Here is a 22825-nt window from a genome sequence, read left to right as displayed (position 1 = left end):
TCATTCATGTTTCTAACTCTTTCTCGCTCTCCCTTTCTCTCTGAAATCAATTGATTCATGAATTGGGCAGCATCCCATCTAGAACTAGAAAGGTGCTCAGGAGGAACAGTCTTGAAAATGATCTCATTGAGACCGCATATTACATTTTATTGTCTAAATGAAGACTCTTTCTAAAGCAGCAACTTGCCAAAAATTGTTTCAATGTTTTATTATATTAATAAATCAAAATCCAAGGAGTACAAAATAAAAATTACTTTGTCTTTTACTATCTCAAATGTTTGTAAGGTACCCAAGATTAGAATTAGGCCCTTTCTTTATATCTGAAGAGCCTCTCTGAATACTATGATGGACAAAATAATTACACAAATCTAATCACCCTGCACTGAAAAGCTCTTATGAATAAAGCAAAAACAAGAAAAAAAATGCCATTGATGGAGCAAAAATTTTGTGAAATAGAAAACAGTAAGATGAGATCAGAGAGAAAGTAAACTATTTTAATTTAATTAATAATTAGATAAGAAAAACCTGCTAAAGAATAGACATATTTAAGAACTTATATACTCTTGAGGAGAAGGGGCAACAAAAAGATCGTGCCCTTGCCCTGGCCGGTGTTGGTCATCGGTTAGAGGGTCAGCTCACACACCAAAGGGCCACAGGTTCAATTCCCCGTCAGGGCACATACCTGGTTGGGACACGTGCGGAGGCAACCAATCGATGTGCCTCTTTCACCTCCATGTTTTTCTTTGCCTCCCCCCAGTTGTCCATCCCTGGGCCTATCTTAATTACTATAGCTCTCTAAGTTTTGATATCTGGAAAGCATATCACCTCTATTTGTTCTTCTTTAAAGTTACTTTCACTATTTACTCTGCCATAAGAATTTTAAGAGCCACATATCAACTAACATAAAATAACCTTTTGGCAGTTTGATACTGTATTGATTTTATAGATTAATATTGGAAAAAACTGGCATCCTATTGACTTCCCATTCATGAACACCATGTTATTTTTTTTAAATTATGCTATTTTTCACTTCTAAGGTTTCTGTCATTTTCATATCCACCTGATCTTTTCTCTCCCTCTTTAAATTTCATAATTATTTTCATTTAAGGGATATTAATTGTTCACTTATCTCCTTGAAAGTCCTAAATATATAATTTTATATTTTCCAAACTAAAACTTTAATGTCATCCACTGTAAACTGCTCTTCTGATGATTTTTTTTTAATTTCTTTATTGATTAAGGTGTCACATATTTGTCCTCATCCCCCCATTCCCATCCCACACCCCTCCCCATGGATGCCCCAACCCCCTGTTGAACTTAACCATTGGATAGGCTCATATGCATGCACACAAGTCCTTTGGTTGATCTCTCCCCCCTCCCCCCACCCTCCCCTATCCTCCCTCTGAGGCCCGATAGTCCGATCGATGCCTCCTTGTTTCTGGTTCTGTTCTTGTTCCTCAGTCTATGTTGTTCATCATTTCCCCTAGATGAGCGAGACCATATGTCACCAGATATATACTTATAAGAAGTGAATGTGAGACGAGCAATAATAGTTATGCTGACAGGCAAATGAATCAGTCTGTAGTGAGTTTCTTTCTGAACCAACAGTTCTTTTGAGACCCAATTTCAATGTCCACCAGTTCCTTATGTGTACATGTCAGCACTGACCCCTCAGCTCTGGATGGTGGACAAATGGTGGTAACGGAGGTCCGACTCCCTCTGGTTTGGTCTCGGCCGGACCCAGGGGCACGGCTTCACCCGGACTAAGGGGCACGTGGCCTCACCCAGACCCAAGGGGCGCGTGGCCTCACCCGGATGGATCCAGGGGCACACGGCCTCACCCGGACCCAGGATCCGGCTTCACCCGTACCCAGGGGCTCAAGGCCTCACCCGGACCCAGGGGCGCGTGGCCTCACCCGGGCCCAGGGACCCAGCCTCACCCAGGTCCAGGGGCGCGAGGCCTCACCCGGACCCAGGGGCACGTGGCCTCTCCCAGACCCAGGGGCGCGTGGCCTCACCCGGACCTAAGTGCATGAGGCCTCACCCAGATCCAGGGACACATGGCCTCACCCGGACCCGGGGGCGCGTGGCCTCTCCCAGACCCAGGGGCACGTGGCCTCACCTGGACCTAGGTGCGCGGGACCTAGGTGCGCGAGGCCTCACCCGGACCCGGGACCCAGCCTCACCCGGATCCAGGGACACGTGGCCTCACCCGGACCTAGGTGCGCGAGGCCTCACCCGGATCCAGGGACACACGGCCTCACCCAGACCCAGGGGCGCGTGGCCTCTCCCAGACCCAGGGGCGCGTGGCCTCACCCGGACCCGGGACCCAGCCTCACCCGGATCCAGGGACACATGGCCTCACCTGGACCCGGGGGCGCGTGGCCTCTCCCAGACCCAGGGGCGCGTGGCCTCACCCAGACCTAGGTGCGCGAGGCCTCACCCGGATCCAGGGACACATGGCCTCACCCGAACCCAGGGGCGCGTGGCCTCTCCCAGACCAAGGGGCGCGTGGCCTCACCCGGACCCGGGACCCAGCCTCACCCGGATCCAGGGACACATAGCCTCACCCGGACCTAGGTGCGCGAGCTCTTCTGATGATTGATTTTATTTTGTATCTTTCTCAGCATTAGATGGCTTAATTTGTTTGAGAATTCAGCTTTATAGTCATATTTTTTGATACAAGATTTCTTTTGATCTTTCATACATACATTTACTGAGAACCTACTATTTACTACTTTTTAAAAACATAACTGCAATACCACTAATTGCACCTTTAAAATTAACAATTTTCTAAATTTTTTAAAATATTTTTAATTGTTTTTAGAGAGAGAGAAAGGGAGAGGGAAAGAGAGAAACATCAATTGGCTACCTCTTGCACACCCCCTACTAGGGATCAAGCCTGCAACCCAGGCATGTGCCCTGACTGGGAATCGAATCTGTGACCTCTTGGTACATGGGACGACACTCAACAAATTGAGCAACACCAGTCAGGCTAAAAATTAACAGTTTTTAATATTACTATTTTTTACTTCCCCAGTGTTCAATTTCCCCATTTACCTCATAAATATTTTTCTTACAGTCTATTCAAATCAGGAGAGTTGTCCTGAAGTAACAGTATGGACATGCTATGAGCTGGCAGGTTCCTAGTTGTAAAGCTATGTTTGCATTCTCCTGAATCTATGGTTTCATATAAACTGTGGCCTCTGGCACCAGTCAAAAGCAAAGCTACTCCTTCCAGTCAAGCAAGCTGTACCTTGCACAACCAGGAGATGCACTGCAAAACGGTAGTCTGATCTCTAAAGGTATACAATATGGCAGTCCCAGAACTAAACTCAGAAATATCTCTTTCAACAGAGGAACCCTACCTATCCTGGCCCATGTTTTCCAACAATGAGACCAACTGTAATATCTCTTCCCCATTTACAACAAAGAAGCCAAACCTCTAGGCTCCCAGCAATAGCCTCACTCACTGCTTTGTGTTCTATTCCCTTTCTGAAACATAAAAATGTTTTTCCTTTTTTTGAGCCCCACTTACTAGTATGTCCATTTGATTTTCTCTTCTTATTACTTTATCAGTCACTGCTTTGTGTCCTGGGGTGGGGGGGTGGGGGAAAGGGTTGCCTCAAAATATCATCACAAATACATCTTGACAGCAAGCCATGAGCGTTTATCAGAATCATCTGGGAAACATTTTTAAAATATACATTTCTAGGCCCAATAATGTTTCTGAGGTTGGGAAATCTAGGCAATTCTGTTGTTGCTGGTCCAGAGTATAGCATTTAGGAATCAATGGTCTGCATTTCCACTCTCCACTCCCTTACCACTCTTCCCACATAGCAAGTTACTGCCAATGTTCTTTGAAAATGTCACCAATTACCATAAAGTTGCCTAATCCAAAAGCCTCTTCTCAATTCTCATCCTAACACACCACACTGAAGTGGCCATCTTATTCTTGAAACTGCAATCACATGACAATTATTTTTCTTGCAATATTCTAATAGGCTCACTCTTTCTGAATCACTCTTACAACTCCTTTTCCTCACTTTAAAAATAAAAATATTCTCTCAGTTTCTGGTCTCAACCCAGTGCTCTTTTACCTGGATAATTTAACCTAGTTCTTTAAACTAGAGGGGACCGGTGCATGAAATTCGTACACTCAGGAGGGTGCCTGAGCCCAGCCCGCACCCTCTTGCAGTCCAGAAGCACATCCATAGGGCTGCCACAGAGGTGCCCCGCTGTGCAAGCCAGCCATGAGCCCAGCTTCTGGCTGAGTGGCACTTTCCCGTGGGAACACATTGACCACCAGGGGGCACCTCCTGCATTGAGCATCCGCCCCCTGCTGGCCAGTGTGCGTCATAGCGATCAGTCATTCTGCTGTTCAGTCGATTTGCATATTAGCCTTTTATTATATAAGACTAGAGGACTGGTGCACAAAATTCGTGCACTGGAGGGGGTCCCTCAGCCAAGCCTGCCCCCTCTCACAGTCCGGGAGCCCTCAGGGGATATCCTACTGACGGCTGCCACAGTCTGGCCTCCCTCTACAGGAGGCAACAGGGCTGATTAGGGAAGGCACCAGCCCCATCACCCCACTGCTGCTGCCACTGCCAGCTACCACAGCCGCCAAGGTGTTTTCATCAACACGGACTCCAGTCCCTTCACCATGAAAAACTGACAACTTTCTTATTTTCAAGATGTCCCTTTCATAGGATATGACATTTCTTTCTTTCTTTTTTTTTTATCCTCACCTGAGGATATTTTTTCAATTGATTTTTAGACAGCATGGAAGAGAGAGGGAAAGACAGAGAAAAACATCAATGTGAGAGGGACACTTCAACTGATTGCCTCCTGCATGAGCCCTGACCTGGGCCCCAGCCAGGGAGGACCCTGCAACCTAGGTACATGCCCTTGATCAGAATCAAACCCGGACCCTGTGATCCTCAGGCCAAAGCTCTATCCACTGAGCCAAACCAGCTAGCGCAGGATATGATATTTCTTAGCCCCTCCAGCAGCGGACCTTCATTTTTTCCTCCAGGAGTGAGGTGGAAAAACCCTAGACCACCTTCTTGGATTCTTATTACCCCAGTTACCAAGAACACTGTGAGTGGCATACAGGGAGCTTAGGCAATGAGCAGTCAGAAAAGGTATTTCCTCTGCAGCTCACACGCAGAGGCAGGATTGCGGGCGCGCCGCCGTGTGTCCGCTTGGGGCCTGCTCCAGCAGTGCCATGGGAGCTGGGGCAGGCCCCTGTGTGTGTGTCCACTCCAGGCCTGCGCCATTTGTGGCTTGCCTCACCGCACACGCAGTCCCCTCCCGCCTATCTGCGCACATAGCCACCTCCTGAGCCAGTCGTGACTGTTACGGTGTCCTAGCTAATTTGCATATTACTTCTTTATACACATACACACACACTCTTACACACACAGTTGCCTATTATTTATGGACTAGAGGCCCGGTGCACAAAATTCATGCACGGGGGGGGGAGGGGGAGGCAGTGTCCCTCAGCCCAGCCTGCACCCTCTCCAATCTGGGACCCCTCGAGGGATGTCCGACGAAATGGGCCGTCGGACATCCCTCTCAAAATCCAGGACTGCTGGCTCCCAACTGCTCACCTGCCTGTCTGACTGATTGCCCCTAACCGCTTCGGCCTGCCAGCCTGATCACCCCCTAACCACTCCCCTGCCAGCCTGATTGATGCCTAACTGCTCCTCTGCCAGCCTGTTTGCCCCTAACTGCCCTCCCCTTCCAGCCTGGTCACCCCTAACTGCCCTTCCCTGCAGGCCTGGTCCCCCTCAACTGCTCTCCCCTGCAGGCCTAGGTTCCCCCCAACTGCCCTTCCCTGCAGGCCCGGTCACCCCCAACTTCCCTCCTCTGCCGGCCTGGTCACCCCTAACTGCCCTCCCCTGCAGGCTTGATCGTCCCCAACTGCCCTCCCTTGCAGGCCTGGTCCCTCCCAACTGCCCTTCCCTGCTGGCCATCTTGTGGTGACCATCTTGTGTCCACATGGGGGCATCCATCTTTGACCACATGGGGGCAGCCATCCTGTGTGTTGGAGTGATGGTCAATTTGCATATTACTCTTTTATTAGATAGGATTTTTGTGCTACAATGGCAGAACTGGTGATGAAAAGTGGATTTACTATGAGACTCCCAAACGCAAAAAATTATGGGTTGATCCAGGTCAACCGTCAACATCAACTGCAAGGTCAAATCGCTTCGGAAAGAAGACAATGCTATGCGTTTGGAGGGATTGGGAAGGTGTAGTGTATTATGAGCTTCTAAAACCAGGTGAAACCATTAATACTGATCGCTACCGACAACAAATCATCAATTTGAACCACACTTTGATCATGAAACTATCAGAATGGGCCAGAAGACGCAGCAAAGTAATTTTGCTTCATGATAACACACCATCACACACTTCAAAACCAGTTAAAGACACGTTAAAAGATCCTGCCTGGGAAGTATTAACCCACCCGCTGTATTCACCAGACCTTGCTCCTTCAGATTACCACTTGTTCTGATCGATGGCACACGCACTTTCTGAGCAGCAATTCAAAACATAAGAAGAAGTGGAAAATTGGGTCTCTGAATGGTTTGCCTCAAAACAAGAAAAGTTCTATTGGGACGGTATCTACAAATTACCTGAAAGATGGGGGAAATGTGTAGCTAGCAATGGACATTATTTTGAATAAAGAACTTTTGATGTTTCTCTTGAAATCATCATGTTTTCTTTGATTACAAAATCCACCATTATTAACCGGTACACCTAGTATACCTTCTTCTGGTGAAAGTGCTATGTTTTTCTTTGAAGAACTACCTTGTCATCTGACACAGTTTAAATGGGTCAAACTCATTCCCTAGTTAAGGTAGAGGGGTGGTTATTAATTATGATGCAGGCTCAGTCAGTTTATTCCATTCACTCTAGTGATGATGGTGGCAGTTCACTATACTGAAACATGGCTGCAACTATTAAAAAAGAAATGCTGTTTTCCACTAGGGTGCTAATCTAGAAAGATGTACATTACTACCCCGCTTATCTACAGTTTCACTTTCTGTATTTTTAATTATCACAGTTAACTACTGTCCAAAACTATTAAATGGAAAATTCCAGAAGTAAATAAGTTCGTAAGTTTTAAATTGTGTGCCATTCTGAGTAGTGTGATGAAAGTTTACACTATCTCGCTCTGTCTGCCCCGGGGTCATGAGTCATCCCTTTGTCCAGTGTATCCCTCTATATAAGCTACTCAACAATCAGTAACTTAGTAGCTCACCATGGCTCGATTATCCAGGATCACCCAATGATCCTTTTTCTGCCATAAGATCAATAGTAGCCTAACAGTATATCACAATGCTTATGCCATTCACCTAACTTCATCTCATCATGTAGGCATTGTATCATCTCACATCATCATAAGGAGGGTGAGTATAATACAATGATTTTGAGAGCAAAAGAGAGACCACATTCAAATAACTTTTATTACAGTAATTTTTAATATGTTTTTATTGATTTCAGAGAGAGGAAGGGAGAGGGAGAGGTAGAAACATCCTATCTAAAAAAAAAGAGCAATATGCAAATTGACCATCACTCCAAGACACAATATGGCCGCCCCCATGTGGTCAAAGATGGCTGCCCCCATGTGGACACAAGATGGCAACCACAAGATGGCCTGCAGGGGAGGGCAGTTGTGGGCAGTTAGGAGTGACCAGGCCAGCAGAGGAGGGCAGTTGGGGGAGACCAGGCCAGCAAGGGAGGGCAGTTGGGGGGACCAGGCCTGCAGGGGAGGGAAGTTTGGGGGGACCAGGCCTGCAGGGGAGGGCAGTTGGGGGGGACTAGGCCTGCAGCAAAGGACAGTTGGAAGGACCAGGCCTGCAGGGGATGGCAGTTGGGGGGGGGGGGGGACCAGGCCTGCAGTGGGGGGCACTTGGGGGGTACTAGGACTGCAGGAGAGGGCAGTTGGGGGGGACCCAAGCCTGCAGGGGAGGCAGTTGGGGGGGACCAGGCCTGCAAGGGAGGGCAGTTGTGGGCGATCAGGCCAGCAGGGAGGGCAGTTAAGGGTGACCGGGCAGGCAGAGGAGGGCAGTTGGGGGAGACCAGGTCAGCAGGGGAGGGCAGTTGGTGGGGACCAGGCCTGCAGGGAAGGTCAGTTGGGGGAGGGCAGGCCTTCAGAGGAGGGCAGTTGGGGGCGACCAGGCCGGCAGGGGAGGACAGTTAGGGGTAACCAGGCCTGCAGGGGAGGGCAGTTAGGGGTGACCAGGACTGCAGGGGAGGGCAGTTAGGGGCAATCGGGCCAGCCGGGGAGCAGTTAGGCGTCGATCAGGCTGGCAAGGGAGTGGTTAGGGGGTGATTAGGCTGGAAGGCAGAAGCGGTTAGGGGCAATCAGGCAAAGGCAGGCGAGCGGTTGGGAGCCAGCAGTCCTGGATTGAGAAAGGGATGTCCTAAACGGGCGGTCGGACATCCCTCAAGGGGTCCCAGATTGGAGATGTTGCAGGCTGGGCTGAGGGACACCCCCCACACCCATGCACGAATTTTGTGCACCGGGCCTCTAGTCTATATATATAAAAGGCAATATGCAAAGTGTCCCCTCGGGAGTTCAACCAGGAGACTGGAAGTTCGATCGCTCACTATGACATGGGCTGACCACCAGGGGGCAGCGCGGAACAAAAGGAGGCCCCAGCCAGCAGCCAAAAGGCCCCAATCGGCCCTGATCACCAGCCAGGCCTAGGGATCCTACCTGTGCCCAAATTTCATGCACCAAACCTCTAGTCAATGATGAAAGAGAATCATCGACTGGCTGCCTGTACACCCCTACAGGGGATCAAGCCCACAATCCGGGCATGTGCCCTGACCAGGAATCAAAACGTGACCTCCTGGTTCATGGGTCAACACTCAACCATTGAGCCACACTGGCCAGACTATTTCAGTATTTTTTATAATTTTTCTATTTTATTATTAGTTATTATTGTTAATCTCTTACTGAGCCTAAGTTATAAATTAAAATTTATCATATTTAAGGGATAAAACGTAGTATATACAGGGTTAAGTACTACCCATGGTTTCAGGCATTCACGGGGATCTAGGAACATATGCCCCATGGATAAGGGGCAACTATGGTAAACCTAGAGCTGTTGGCAGCCATCACTAAATGCTTAAAAAAAAAAAAAAAGCTTCTCTGTAGGAAAAGAGAATGAACTAACACACATTCTGTTTGGGCCACTGAATCCAGCTGTGAATCAAATAAACTCAACCACTGAACTTTCTTGTTAAGTGTGCCAATCAATTCCCTTTTATGCACTAAGCCACTGTGAATTGGTTTTCTGTCCTCCGCAATCAAAAGAACCCACTACAATAAATAACATCTCAGTGCAATACCCTTTGAGAATATAGGTATTCTTTGTTATCCAAATCCTTGATATCTAAAAATATCTCTAAACTAAGGAACCAAATATATTTAAATAAACTTTTGGATACTCCCTTCACTATCATGCTACTTGCGATCCAAACCTGAGAAACCAAACAGATTCAAATAAGGCAGTACTCCCCTGACATCCAATTCACATTTCGAATTGAAGAATTAAACAAGAGTTAAATAAATGGTGAAGGATACTTGTAATGCCAATCTTGAAGAAATATGGCAAGGAATATACAACATAATTCCAAATGACAACCAACAAAATATAAAATTGTATTTAAAGGTATACATATGTAAAAATGGACAGAAATGTTAGGCTTCTGGGAAATCTTCAAAATGTCCTTTTATACTTGTCACCAAAAGTAAGCTTGAAGTGCATTACCACATTTGAGTTTCACAGCAATTCTCTAAGTCAGGGAACAAAACCTTTCAAGTCAGAAAATTAAGGCTTAAAGAGGAAAGAAATAGGAGAAAACAAGATGGTGTCATAGGTAAACACCTGAACTTGCTGCCTCGCACAACCACTTCAAAACTACACGGACATCATCCAGAACCACAGGAAGGCTGGCTGAGTGGAAATTCTACAACTAGAAGGAAAGAGAAAAGCACACTGAGACTCAGAGGAGGTGCGGAACTGTAGAGGTACGGAGGCGCGCACACACGCGAGACTCTGGGGACCCAGATTCATACGGGGAGAAACTGGACTGTCTGGCATCAGGCAGGAACACGAGGGCGGCTTTCTCTCAGAGGTGTTTGCAGCGATTACCACAGGACACTGAGACCCAGGGGCCTCTGAGGGCAGGGCCGAGGTTCAGCCATAGCTGTTTGCTCCACCCTGTTGGTGCCCTGAGACCTCATCCCACCCAAGCTGTGCGCAGAGGCTTTTGCATATGAATGGCCTGGACCTTTGCCATCTAAAATTACCTAACAAACTGCAGCTGGGTCAGAAAACGCCAGAACTTCCAAAAGAAGGCCCAAGGCCACACAGTAGCTTGCATTGCTTCAAGCTGGGCCTCATCTGGGCACCTCCAAACCCCAAACAAACAAGAGGAATCTGCAGATCTCCGTAGCTCCTGCTGGGTGGCCTCAGGCAGAGGCTAAATTTGCACCTCCTTGGAGATCCAAGAGCCAGTGTACCCAGTGGTCAGAGTGGGACCATCCAGATTACAACTCCTCAGATCCATAAGGGACACACTCAGGGGGCAGACTCAGTGAGCACCAAAGCCTCACTGAAGCAAGTCTTGCTTCATAAGGGTGTCTCCAGCACAGAAGTTCTCCCATCATAGACACAGCTGATCCTCACAGCCAATTGGCCTGGAGGTCAATTCCTCCCAGTGATACCAACAACAATCAAGGCTTAACTACAACAAGACTGTGCACACAGGCCACAAAGGGGTGCACCAAGAGTTTCCACCTCAGGTAACTGGGGAGGCTGAGCCACTGGGCCCTATAGGACACCTAGCACACAAAGCCACTCTATCAACACAGGGAAGCAGCCAAAATGCGGAGACAAAGAAACAGGTCACAAATGACAGAAATGGAGGAAAGCCAACTACTGGATATAGAGTTCAAAACCACAGCTATAAGGTTACTCAAGAATCTTCTAGAAACTGCCGATAAATTTAATGAGACCCTCAAGGATATGAAAAAGGACCAACTAGAAATTAAGCATACACTGACTGAAATAAAGAATAATATACGGAGATCCAACAGCAGACTTGAGGGTTGCAAGAATCAAGTCAAAGATTTGAAATACAAAGAAGCAAAAAACACTCAACCAGAAGAGGAAAAAGAAAAAAGAATCCAAAAATATGAAGACAGTGTAGGAGCCTCTGGGACAACTTCAAGCGTACCAACATCAGAATTATGGGGGTAGCAGAAGAAGAGAGAAAGCAAGATATTGAAAACCTATTTGAAGAAATAATGACAGAAAACATCCCCTACCCGGTGAAAGAAAGAGACTTACAAGTACAGAAAACGCAGAGAACCCCAAACAAAAGGAATCCTAAGAGGACCACACCATAATTAAAATGACAAGAGAAAAAGACAAAGAGAGAATCTTACAAGCAGCAAGAGAAAAAAGTTAGTTACCTACAAGGGAGCACCCATATGACTGTCAGCTGATTTCTCAACAGAAACTATGCAGGCCAGAAGGGAGTGGCAAGAAATACTCAAAGTGATGAATAGCAAGAACCTACAACCAAGATTACTCTACCCAGCAAAGCTATCATTCAGAATCGAAGGTCAGATAAAGAGCTTCACAGATAAGAAAAAGCTAAAGGAGTTCATCACCACCAAACCAGTATTATATGAAATGCTGAAAGGTACTCTTTAAGAAGAGGAAGAAGAAGAAAAAGGTAAAGATAAAAATTATGAACAACAAATACATATCTAACAACAAGTGAATCTAAAAATCAAGTGAATAAAAAATCTGATGAACAGAATAAACTGGTGAATATAATAGAATCAGGGGCATAGAAAGGGAATGGACTGACAATTCTCAGGAGGAAAGGGGTGTGGGAGGTGTGGGAAGAGACTGGACAAAAATCGTACACCTATGGATGAGGACAGTTGGGGGGTGTTTAAGGGCAGAGGATGGAGTGGGAGCTATGTGGGGCAAAAAGAGGAACAACTGTAATAATCTGAACAATAAAGATTTATTTTTTTATAAAAGAGGAAAGAAATATATGGACTTTATGGTGGCATTTCAAATCACTAGGGAAAAGGAGATTATTCAATAATAATGTGGAGATAAATGTGGAAATAAAATTATACAAAGAATTAGCACATTACTGGTACTTCTACAGCAATGAAACATTGCTGCATCTTTTATAAAAAAATTAATATTCTTTTTATTCTCTATAACAAAGTAGTTATTTCAAAAGTATATCCTAACAGAGAAAAACAATGTGGTAGACAGTTGCTGTGGTCAGAAGGGTGTGGTTCAGAATAGGCCAGCTTATGATGGTATTTACTGGACTAAGTTAGAAGAGACTAATTATAGAGGGAAACTATGGTGAAGAAAGAAAAAAAAAGTTAGAAATTACAGTTTCCTTTAAATTACAAGTTCAGTTAAAAATATGAAACAACTAAAGATTTTTAATGCAGTTTTGTATGTATCTGTGTGCTAATAAAATTTCATTTTCAAAAATTATATACTGTTGCTTTTACTTTTTTATCAAATTCTTAAGGTTATTTTCCAACAACAAAAAAGGGTATCCTTTTTCTTTATACTTGCTTTATCATAGGAATCTATAGATGAATGTTAGTAAACAGAATCATACATTATCATTCAGTAACAAGAGAAGTAGAAGGATAGAATCAGGCAAATACTAGTACATGTCTGAAAAATAAAAATCTAGCTTCACTAAAGGGAAAAAAATAACTTAAGCCCTGGTCAGTGTGGCTCTGTGCTTAGACTGTCGGCCTGCACAGTGAAGGGTCACAGGTTTGATTCCCAGTCAAGGGCACATACCCGAGTTGCAGGTTCATTCTCCGGCCCAGGTCAGGGCGTGCATGCATGTGTGCGTGTGTGCATGCAGGAAGCTACTAATTGATGTGTCTCTCTCATATCAATGTTTCTCTTCCCCCACCCCTTTCTTCCATTTTATCTAAAAGGGATAGAAAAATATCCACAGGCGAGGATTTTTTAAAAATCACTCAAAGCAAAGGCCTCACCAGTACATATTAAAAGGAGAACATTCTATTATTACCAAGGCAAGGTCCAATTGTGGAAAACAACAGTGATTTGAGTGCAGCTGTAAATTTCATGGGGAGAGAATTATTAAACACTTTGAACTTATTTTAGAAAAACAACTCTGGGAAAGTGGCATACATGTTTCTTCATTATTTCAGTAGTTACAATTCAAATGTTCTACAAATAAACAGTTATTACCATAATGATGTGTAATCACATATAAAAATATATATGCAACTTACTTACATATGTAAACATATTTTTAAACTCTACAAACTGTTTCTTAATGATTTTTTTTTCAGTACTCTCCAAATACTCTTACAAACCCATTTCCTCCTTTCCTATTCACATACCTGGACTATATTTCCCAAACTTCCTTGCAGTTAGTTACATATGGCCATGTGACCAAATCTTAAGCCAATAGTATGTGGGCAGGGGTGATGAACATTCCCTTCAGGCTGATCAAATAAAATTCTCATTCTGCTGGAAAAAATGGGAGAGGATTCAGGGAAAAGCTCTAAGGTCCTAAGGCCCTGGTCGGCAAACTGCAGCTCGCGAGCCACATGCGGCTCTTTGGCCCCTTGAGTGTGGCTCTTCCACAAGATACCACGGCCTGGGCGAGTCTATTTTGAAGAAGTGACGTTAGAAGTTTAAGTTTAAAAAATTTGGCTCTCAAAAGAAATTTCAATCGTTGTACTGTTGATATTTGGCTCTGTTGACTAATGAGTTTGCCGACCACTGTCCTAAGGGATACAGAGCCACTAGGTGGAAGGAATCTGGGCCCAAAATGACTACATGGAGAAGAGTGCCCACCATCACCTCTCCTCCATTCATTTTACTACACTGGACTGTGATGTAAGTAAGAAATAAAGTCTTACTGAGCACAGCCATTGATACTTAGCTGTTGAGTTGTAACTAAACTAAGCAGTTACCCTGACTAATGCAATACTATAAGAATTTTCCCATCCTTTCCCCTGTAGAAGTTCTGTAAGGAAATTCCTCTTATATTTAGTCCATCAGTAAATAATATTGAACTACCTTTAAAATATATGCTGAATCTATTTTTTTTAATATTCCCATCTATACCACCATTCTCTCATCTGAATTAGTGAAAGATATGCTTGCTTTTATTATTGCTCCACCATAGTCTGTTATTTATACAAAACACACAGGCTTTTTAAAGGTAAATCAGATCATATCACTCTCTCTCCTACTCACAAACCCTCAGTGGCTCTCCCATAACACAAATAAAACTGAAACCTCTTACTGTGGCCTAACCTCATCTTCCCCTCACTCCACTCCATTCCATCCTCAATGGTCTTTTATCTGTATTTAAGTTTTTCCCTGCTTCAGGACCTTTACTCTCTTTCATATCACCGAGGTCTCTGCTCAGCTGCCAACTGCTCCCAGAGGCTTTTCTTTACTACCCTACCTAAAATAATCCTCTTGCCCTAGCCAGTTTGGCTCAGTGGATAGAGCATCGGCCTGCAAACTAAAGGGCCCCGGGTTCGATTCTGGTCAAGGGCACATGCCTAGGTTGCAGGCTTGATCCTCAGTAGGGGGCGTGCAGGAGGCAGCTGATCAATGATTCTCTCTCATCACTGATGTTTCTATCTCTCTCTCCCTCTCCCTTCCTCTCTGAAATCAACAAAAATATATTTTAAAAATATCTATATCTATAAAAGCCTAATATGCTAAGTGTCCGACCAATCATTCAACCGCTCGACCAGTAGCTATGTCGTGCACTGACCACCAAGGGGCAGACGCTCCAACTGGTAAGTTAGCTTGCTGCTGGGGTCCGGCCGATCAGGACTGGGAGAGACGCACCGGACACACCCTGGAGCCCTCCTGCGGTCCCTCCCTGGCCAGCCAACCTCCTGCAGTCCCTCCCCGCTGGACCAGCCCCAATTGGCCTTGATGGGGACTGGGCGAGACAGCCCCAATTGGCCCCAATCAGAACTGGGCGAGATGGCCCCAATTGGCCCCAATCAGAACTGGGCGAGAGGGGCCGGACACGCCCTGGTGCCCTCCTGTGGTCCTTCCCTGGCCTCTAAAATATTTCTTCTAATTAATTTCCTTTCAATGTGCATGAATTCATACACCAGGCCTCTTGTATAATAATAAAAAATAATAATAATCCTCTTTCACCACTCTATTCTCCTTATCCTAATTTTTCTTTACTCAAAAAACTTGATGCTCTACCTAAAATGGTATCTGTTTGCTTTTGTTTGTTTGTTTTTGTTAATCCTCACCCGAGGATATTTTCCCATTGATTTTTAGAGAGACTGGGAGGGAGACAGAGAGAGAAACATCAATATGAGAGAGAGACACATCGATTGGTTGCCTCTTGCATGTGTCCTGGACCAGGGCCAGAGATCAAGCCTGCAACCTAGGTACATGCCCTTGACCATAATAGAACCTGGGACTCTTCAGTTCAAGGGCTCTAGCCACTGAGCCAAACTGGTGAGGGCTGTTTGTTTTTTGTTTATTCTCTGACTTCCCCACTAAAGGGTAAAAGACTTGTCTTTTTCATCAGAGGTATCCACAGCAGTTTATCCTTTTCCTACTGCCTTCCCTATCTATTTCCATTATTTCACTTCCTAAGAGCTATTTTCAACAATAATTTGATAATGTCTGGCTTTAAAAATGAGCAAGTAATGAAAGTCCTTTCTATAGAAGTAGTTAATGTTACTGATACATTTACGCATGCCAAGCAATATATATGGAAGAGTGGCTCTTAAGAAAAGAGGTTATCTAAATGGCCAATAGGACATGAAAAAGAACTCAACATATGTTGTAGATTATTCAAATATATTCACTACCTACCTTCATGTCTGTTGGAGAAGTATACCTTTCCATGCATTGAATTTGGGCTGAGCCACATGACTTAGTTTGGAGATTGGGAGGTTAACAGATATGATATAAACAAGGTCTTGAAATATGCTTGGTCAGCTAGGTATGCCTTCTTGCACTTGTGTCACTGCCATGAGAACATGCCTCACCTAGCTTACTAGTCCCAGTAGACAGATGAGATATATAGAGCAGAGTTGTCCCAGCTGACCCACAAAATGATGACCAACAAATAAATACTATTGCACATCACTGGCAATTTTCAGGTTGTTTATTAAGCAGTAATAGTTGACTAATACAAAATCATTAGTCATCAGAGAAATGCAAATCAAAATCATGAAAACCTGGCTGGTGTTGCTCAGTAGTTGAGGGTCAACCCATGAACCAGGAGGTCACGGTTTGATTCAGGTCAGGGCACATGCCCAGGTTGCAGGCATGATCCCCAGTGGCGGGAGGGGGGAGGAGGTGCAGCAGGCAGCTGAATGATGATTCTCTCTCATCATTGTTGATTTTCTCTCTCCCTCTCCTTTCCTCTCTGGAATCAATAAATATATATTTACTTTTAAAATCATGATATCCTACCAGATCTCCATTAAAATGGCTTATGCCCACTAAAAGATATGTGCAAGAATGTACATTATCATGTCATTCATAAAATAATAGCCAAAAACCAGAAAACAATCAAAATGTACATCAACAATAAAATTAATAAATGGAATATAATAATAGGGCATTAAAAAAAGCCAAACTGATATATTAAAAATGGCGGCAGAGTAAATAGATGCTACACAGACACGCTCCCAGGACCAAAGTGGAAATAAAACTAAAATGCAGAAAATCCCCCTGAAAAATCAACTGAAGACTAGCTGGAGAGAACCCTGATAACCAAGGATGGAAAGTGGAGACCGCATAAAAACTGATAGGAAGTGTGGAGGCACAAAAGGGCTGGCCCGGCTCCCACAGATGGCAGCTAAAGGTCCAGAGAGCTGTATCAGCTGTGGGGGGTTCCCACTGAGAACTATGGGATCTAAACCCTAAGCTGAACTCCCCAGCCCAGAGAACCAGAACTGAGAAAGGTGCCCACACAACATCTGGCTGTGAAAAGCAGCAGTGTTGCCGTCGGCCAACTGAGCCACACTGGCAGGGCATATTTCCATTGTTTTTAAAATGAGAATTTTTTTCTTATTATTACACTACTAGAGACCCTGCACGAAAATTCATGTTCTGGGTGGGGGGGGGGGGTCCTCCAGCCCAGCCTGCACCCTCTCGCAGTCCAGGACCCCTAGGGGATATCCGACTGACGGCTTAGGCCCACTCCCCCTAAACTGGCAGTCAAACATTCCTCTGGCAGCCCCGAAGCCCTCGGGGGATTTCCGACTGATGGCTTAGGCCTGCTCCCCGAGGGATAGAGCCTAAGCTGGCAGCCAGACATCCTTACCACCACCTCGATGGCAGGAGACACTCTCGCCACTGCCGCTGCGCTGGCCAACCATGAGCTGGCTTCTGGCTGAGCGATGCTCCCCATGTGGAAGCGCAATGACCACCAGGGGGAAGCTCCTGCGTTGAGCGTCTGCCCCCTGGTATTCAGTGCGCGTCATAGCGACCGGTTGTTCCCAGTAGTTCTGCCTTTAGAATCAATTTGCATATTACCCTTTTATTATATAGGACAATATGGATGGATTGCTTATAAAGCTTCTGCTCTTTTACTCATTTAATAAAATTTTTTGAAGTTTTACATTGTTTACATTGTTTTACTCAGCAAATTTTCTACTCTGTAGAAACACCCTAATATCCTACATAATAAAAAGGTAATATGCAAATTGCATCACTCCGCTACGCCCACGATTGGGCCGGCTGGAGGGGCGGGGTGCAGGACTCAGGGTGGCCGATTGGCCGGCGGTAGGAGCGGGGGGCGGGGACTCGCGATTCCCCGACCCCCCGCTCCTCCCACCAGCCTAAACGGCCGATGCTGCGGAAGGACCCATGGGGCCGGCGGGAACACTCTGGTGGCAGAACTCGGGGTGGCCGATTGCATGGCTGCCGGCACCAGTTTTCCACCAGCAGCAGTTTTCCTCTGGCCACCCGACGATCGGAGCGCCTCCCGATCGGAGTTCCTCTCGGGGTAGCCGATCGCGCTGGCGGGAGGCGCTCTGATCGGCGGGTGGCCAGAGGAAAACTGCTGCTGGCAGAAAACTGGTGCCGGCAGCCAGGTGGAAGTCTATTGCACGAAACTTCGTGCAACGGGCTTCTAGTTTATTCATAACTACAACACGATTGCTTGACAGAAAAACTAAGAACTCTACAATTCTTTAGAATTCTTTTTTTTAATATATTTTTATTGATCTCAGAGAGGGAAAGAGTGATAGAAACATCAATGATAAGAATCATTGATCAGCTGCCTCCTGCACACCCCACACTGGGGCTCAAACTCACAACCCTGGCATGTCCCCTTACTAGGAATCGAACTGCAATCTCCTGGTTCATAGGTCAATACTCAACCACTGAAACATGCCAGCTGGGCTTTAGAATTCTTAATAAAAATACAAAAATTCTACTTTTTCTACGTCACTTATTCTGAGGTTCCTTTTGCTATCTCAATGATATTTGCCTTCAAGACTATAAAATCACCCTCCACAGTACTAATGGAAGGGAAACTGTACTTCAAAGAGCTCTCTACCTCAGCTCCCATACCCTAAATAAATGTATTAAGTGAACATGCATTTAGTGATTCCTATGAGGTCAGGAATCTCAGCAGTACTTCACATTCTAAAATTCTGTAACAGTTTATTTCATTTATAGCTTTAAGAAAATATCTCCTCTTTATTGAGCATATGTAGTTAGATGCTGTACTGTGTGCTTTATATTACCTCATTTAATAAGAAATATGTGCTATTATCCTCATTTACAGATGAAGAAACCAATTCTAGGGAGGTTATGTGATGATCCCAAGATATTAACTAATATGTGGATGACTTGGGGTTAGGAACCAAATTCCAATTTCTTAACCAATATACTAAGCACAAGTGAGAAACATGATAATTAAAAATAATAGCAACAAACACTCATGTAGCTTTTACTATGTGCTTAATTTAACCCTCATAACAACCTAATTAACTGTGAACTATTACCATCCGCATTTTTACAACCAAGAAATGGAAGCCCGTGGAGGCTACCACTTGTCTATGGTCACCGGCACAGCCAGCGGTCTAGCCCCAGAAAGGGGGTTCTCAACTACCGTCTACTTTTCCTTTCAGAAACTGCCTTCTACTACATTTGATAAGGTAATGTCACATTTATTCTATGAAATTATAAACTTTTATTAGGGAGCAAAGATCAAGTCTAGCCCCACGACACTCAGCATCAGGTTTTTTTCTAGCAGAGGGACTGATAAGTAATAAGGGGCGACTAGAAGGTATACACTGGGGCCCTAAGAAAGGCTTCTTTGCAATAGTAATAGTTGAGCTTTGCCTTGCCACTAAACTCCAAAAATCACATATCTAATTACTTAGTAGTCTCCCCTACTAGTCTACATGCTTGTTGAGGGCTTTTTCTTTGACTTTGTATCTGCTGCACAATCATTATCCTAGCAGAAACTCAAAAAATGTTTGCTGAACAAATATATGAAACTCTTATTACACAGTGTTATACTTCACAATCCCCACTATCAACATAAGCAATAAAGAGATTCATAAGCAATTATATAACTTGTGGTGAACCACCTATTAGGTTGATGAAGTAGGAGAGTAAAGTGATAGACAGTAGGAACATCTTACCTAATAATAGACAAACATGTAAATCAACCGTACCTCCGCTACGCCACCAGCCAATCAGGAGTGATATGCAAATTAACCCAACAAAGATGGCGGTTAATTTGCATATGCAGGCGCTGAGTGACCAGGGGCGGGTGTTCCACCCCACCCCCTGTCTCTCAGGGCCTCTGGGCAGCGTGGGAAGGCGAGCGGAAAGAGGCGGCTCCGGGGCTGGGCCGGAGTGGAAAGGCGGTGCCGGCAGCCAGGGAAAGGAAGGCCCATTCTAGCACGAATCTTCATGCATCAGGCTTCTAGTATGTTATAACCAGCAGTAAATATGGGAGCAAAGTAAAACAAACGAGACTTCTTCTTTTTTTTAATTTACATATTTATAAATTTGTATTCCATTAGTTTTGTTCAAAATACCCTTCATTGAGCACCTCTCTTCCTTTGATTTTCAATAAAAATGAGAGACTAGGGGAGTTCATCTATGAGTTGATCTATTTATGAGTTCCACAAATGTCCTCATATTTTGGGTGTCTTAGAGATAAAATAGACACTCTATGGCTATAATGTGAACATCAAAATGCTATGAGACTCAGCATCACTTTCCATATTCTTAAGCTTGTGCAACAAAAGCTTAACACTTATTTAGAAGCATGGCCTAGGAATACCTTTCCCTCTACTACTTTGCCTAGGGAACACATGCCTCCATAATATGACAGGTTTTAGGTACTTAATGGCTTTTCAGATGTACATACTCTTAATCATCTGAATAGTTTCACAGATATACTTCAAACTCAGAATTGAATCCTCCATATGAATGATTTTGAGGGGATTTCAGAGTCATATGAGCAGTAGATCCTTTGAACAAACCACCTTTTCTTGTCTAATTTGGAAGAAGTTCCACGGACTCTTTAGTCTTTGTCCCCACAACATTTTTATCTGCCCTGCCTTTCTACACTTTGAACAATGATTCTAATATTCTTTTTATTAACTACTAGTGTACAGTGCATAGATTCATGCACATTAAAAGGAAATTAATTAGAAGAAATACTTCGCCCTTTCTCCATAATAGAAGTGTCAACCAAATTCACGATCAACAATGACAGATCAAAACACACGTGTGCAACTGGCACCAGCGAGAGCTTTATATGTATCACCCATGCACGAGTCAACTTAGCCTTTTATATATACAGATAAACTTATTAATTAGACCTGCTTTCTGATGTAGCTAAACTTTTCCCAGTCCAGTGAAGCACCCCAACTTCTCTTTCAGGTAATTGTCAGCAACACAGCAGTAAATATCAACATCAAGCAGATTATTACTGTAGATCATGCAGGGAGAGAAAAGGATAAAATATTTAATTGTAGCAGTGTTTGACTTACTGTGCACAGTGAGAAAACCTGAAGTCATTTTCAAGTTCCACCATTTCTTACTACTTTTCAGTCAGATCAAGTTTCTAAACTTTCTAAATCTCTGATGTCTTGCTAATGAGAAGAAAATAGGATTCTACAGAGTCTCCTATCTACCTACTCCAGGACTTCTGTGAGGATCAAATGAGATGAGGCATGGGGAAATGCTTCACAGACATTTAGTTGAACTGTAAAATGTTTGCACCTGGCTATAAAGCAAGTCATGTTCCTGGGTTGAAGAAACTCCAAGGAGGCTAGTCGCTAGGGAGAGGAAGACAGGCATTGCTACGTGATGTCATTACCCGGCGCCCACAGCCACCGTTTCCGGGCTGGGCTGGGCTATGGGTTACATTTTGTGCCATGGGGTCTTGGCAGCATTAGCTGTGATTTGGTGGGGTGTCGCTCTGGGGTGCTGGCAGGGCCTTTGTCCCACTTGGGGAAAGCCAAGTGTTGGTGTGTTGGTGCCAGGTCCATGGTGCCATTTATTTTTAAATGGCCAGTGCGCGTCATTGCAGCTCTTGCATTGAGCATCTTCCCCTGGTGGTCAGTGCTCGTCATAGCTCCCGGTCGGAGGGAAGGGCAGACACTTAGCCTTTTATATGTATAGATATAGATTGTTGCTCAATTCCTTCATTGCACAGATCTTAACCAACATGCCAAAACTCTTCAACAATTAAGCATTCTGAGAACAAAAAAATACCAATGATACAAATGAACAAGTAATTCTGAATATCCATTAGTTCTCTTTCTGTAAAGGGTCAGACAGTAAATATTTTAGGTTTTGTGGGTCACATAAAACCTAAGTCACATATTCACTCTTCAATATTTAAAAAAAATCTAAAAACCATTTTTAGCTCTCAGACAGTACAAAAACAGGTTACCTGCCGGATTTGGCCTGTGGGCAGTAGCTTGTCTATCATTATAACAGAGGACTAAGGTGTGCTTATTTTAGTTATCGAAACACTCAGTGAGGCCTCTGGGAGACGGTCAGAAACCTATAGGACATAAAGGAGCAAACTGCTAATATATGGGTGATATACTTCTAGGTAAGAAGAATAGGTAGTGCAAAATGTCAAAATCAGAAACAAATTTAGCATGGTTGAGAAAGAGAAAGGAGGTTATTGTGTCTGAAGCAAAGTATTCAAAGAAAAATATGGAAAAAGATGAGGTCAGAGGTAGGAAAGGTTTGGACTGTGTAGTAGCTTGTAAATGTAATAGAAAGCCTCTGGGTATTTTGTTTTGATACAGGGAATAATAGTGGGTTATATTATTAAATAGGTTATATTATATAATTTATAGGCTATATTGTAATATAACCTAATTTATATTTTAAAAAGATTACTCCAATTGCTTGAAAGAGAATGGATTAGAAGGAGGGAGGGAGGAATAGAAGCAAGAAGATCAATTAGGAGGTGCCTGTAGTAGTACAGGCAAAGACAATGGTTGTTTGACAGAGCAGTAGCAGTGGAGACTGAAAGTGGACAGATTGGATGTGTATTCTGAACTCACTGAAATACTCGAGTAAATTTATTCCATAGAGCCAACTTGAATTAGATGTGGGAACAAACATAAAACGAAGGTTTATTTGAAAGCAACTGGGTAAATAGTGGTTCTATTTATTAATATGGGAAAGAGGAATAAGACTTCAAATGCCTTTTGTCATATTAAGTCTAAAATTCCTATGGAATATCCAAATAGAAA

At 44.2% G+C, this 22825-nt stretch overlaps 1 protein-coding gene across 1 annotated transcript in view; it reads right to left on the bottom strand.

The window, feature by feature from the left end:
• MYO9A (myosin IXA) overlaps positions 1-22825 on the bottom strand; it is a 321663-nt gene that overhangs the window by 279509 nt on the left and 19329 nt on the right. The gene's annotated exons all lie outside the window — the stretch shown is intronic.

This window comes from Eptesicus fuscus, chromosome 2 (assembly GCF_027574615.1).
Source record: "Eptesicus fuscus isolate TK198812 chromosome 2, DD_ASM_mEF_20220401, whole genome shotgun sequence".
Lineage (NCBI taxonomy): Eukaryota > Metazoa > Chordata > Mammalia > Chiroptera > Vespertilionidae > Eptesicus > Eptesicus fuscus.
Note: the sequence above shows the minus strand (reverse complement) of the source record. Positions and strands in the feature narration are given on the sequence as shown.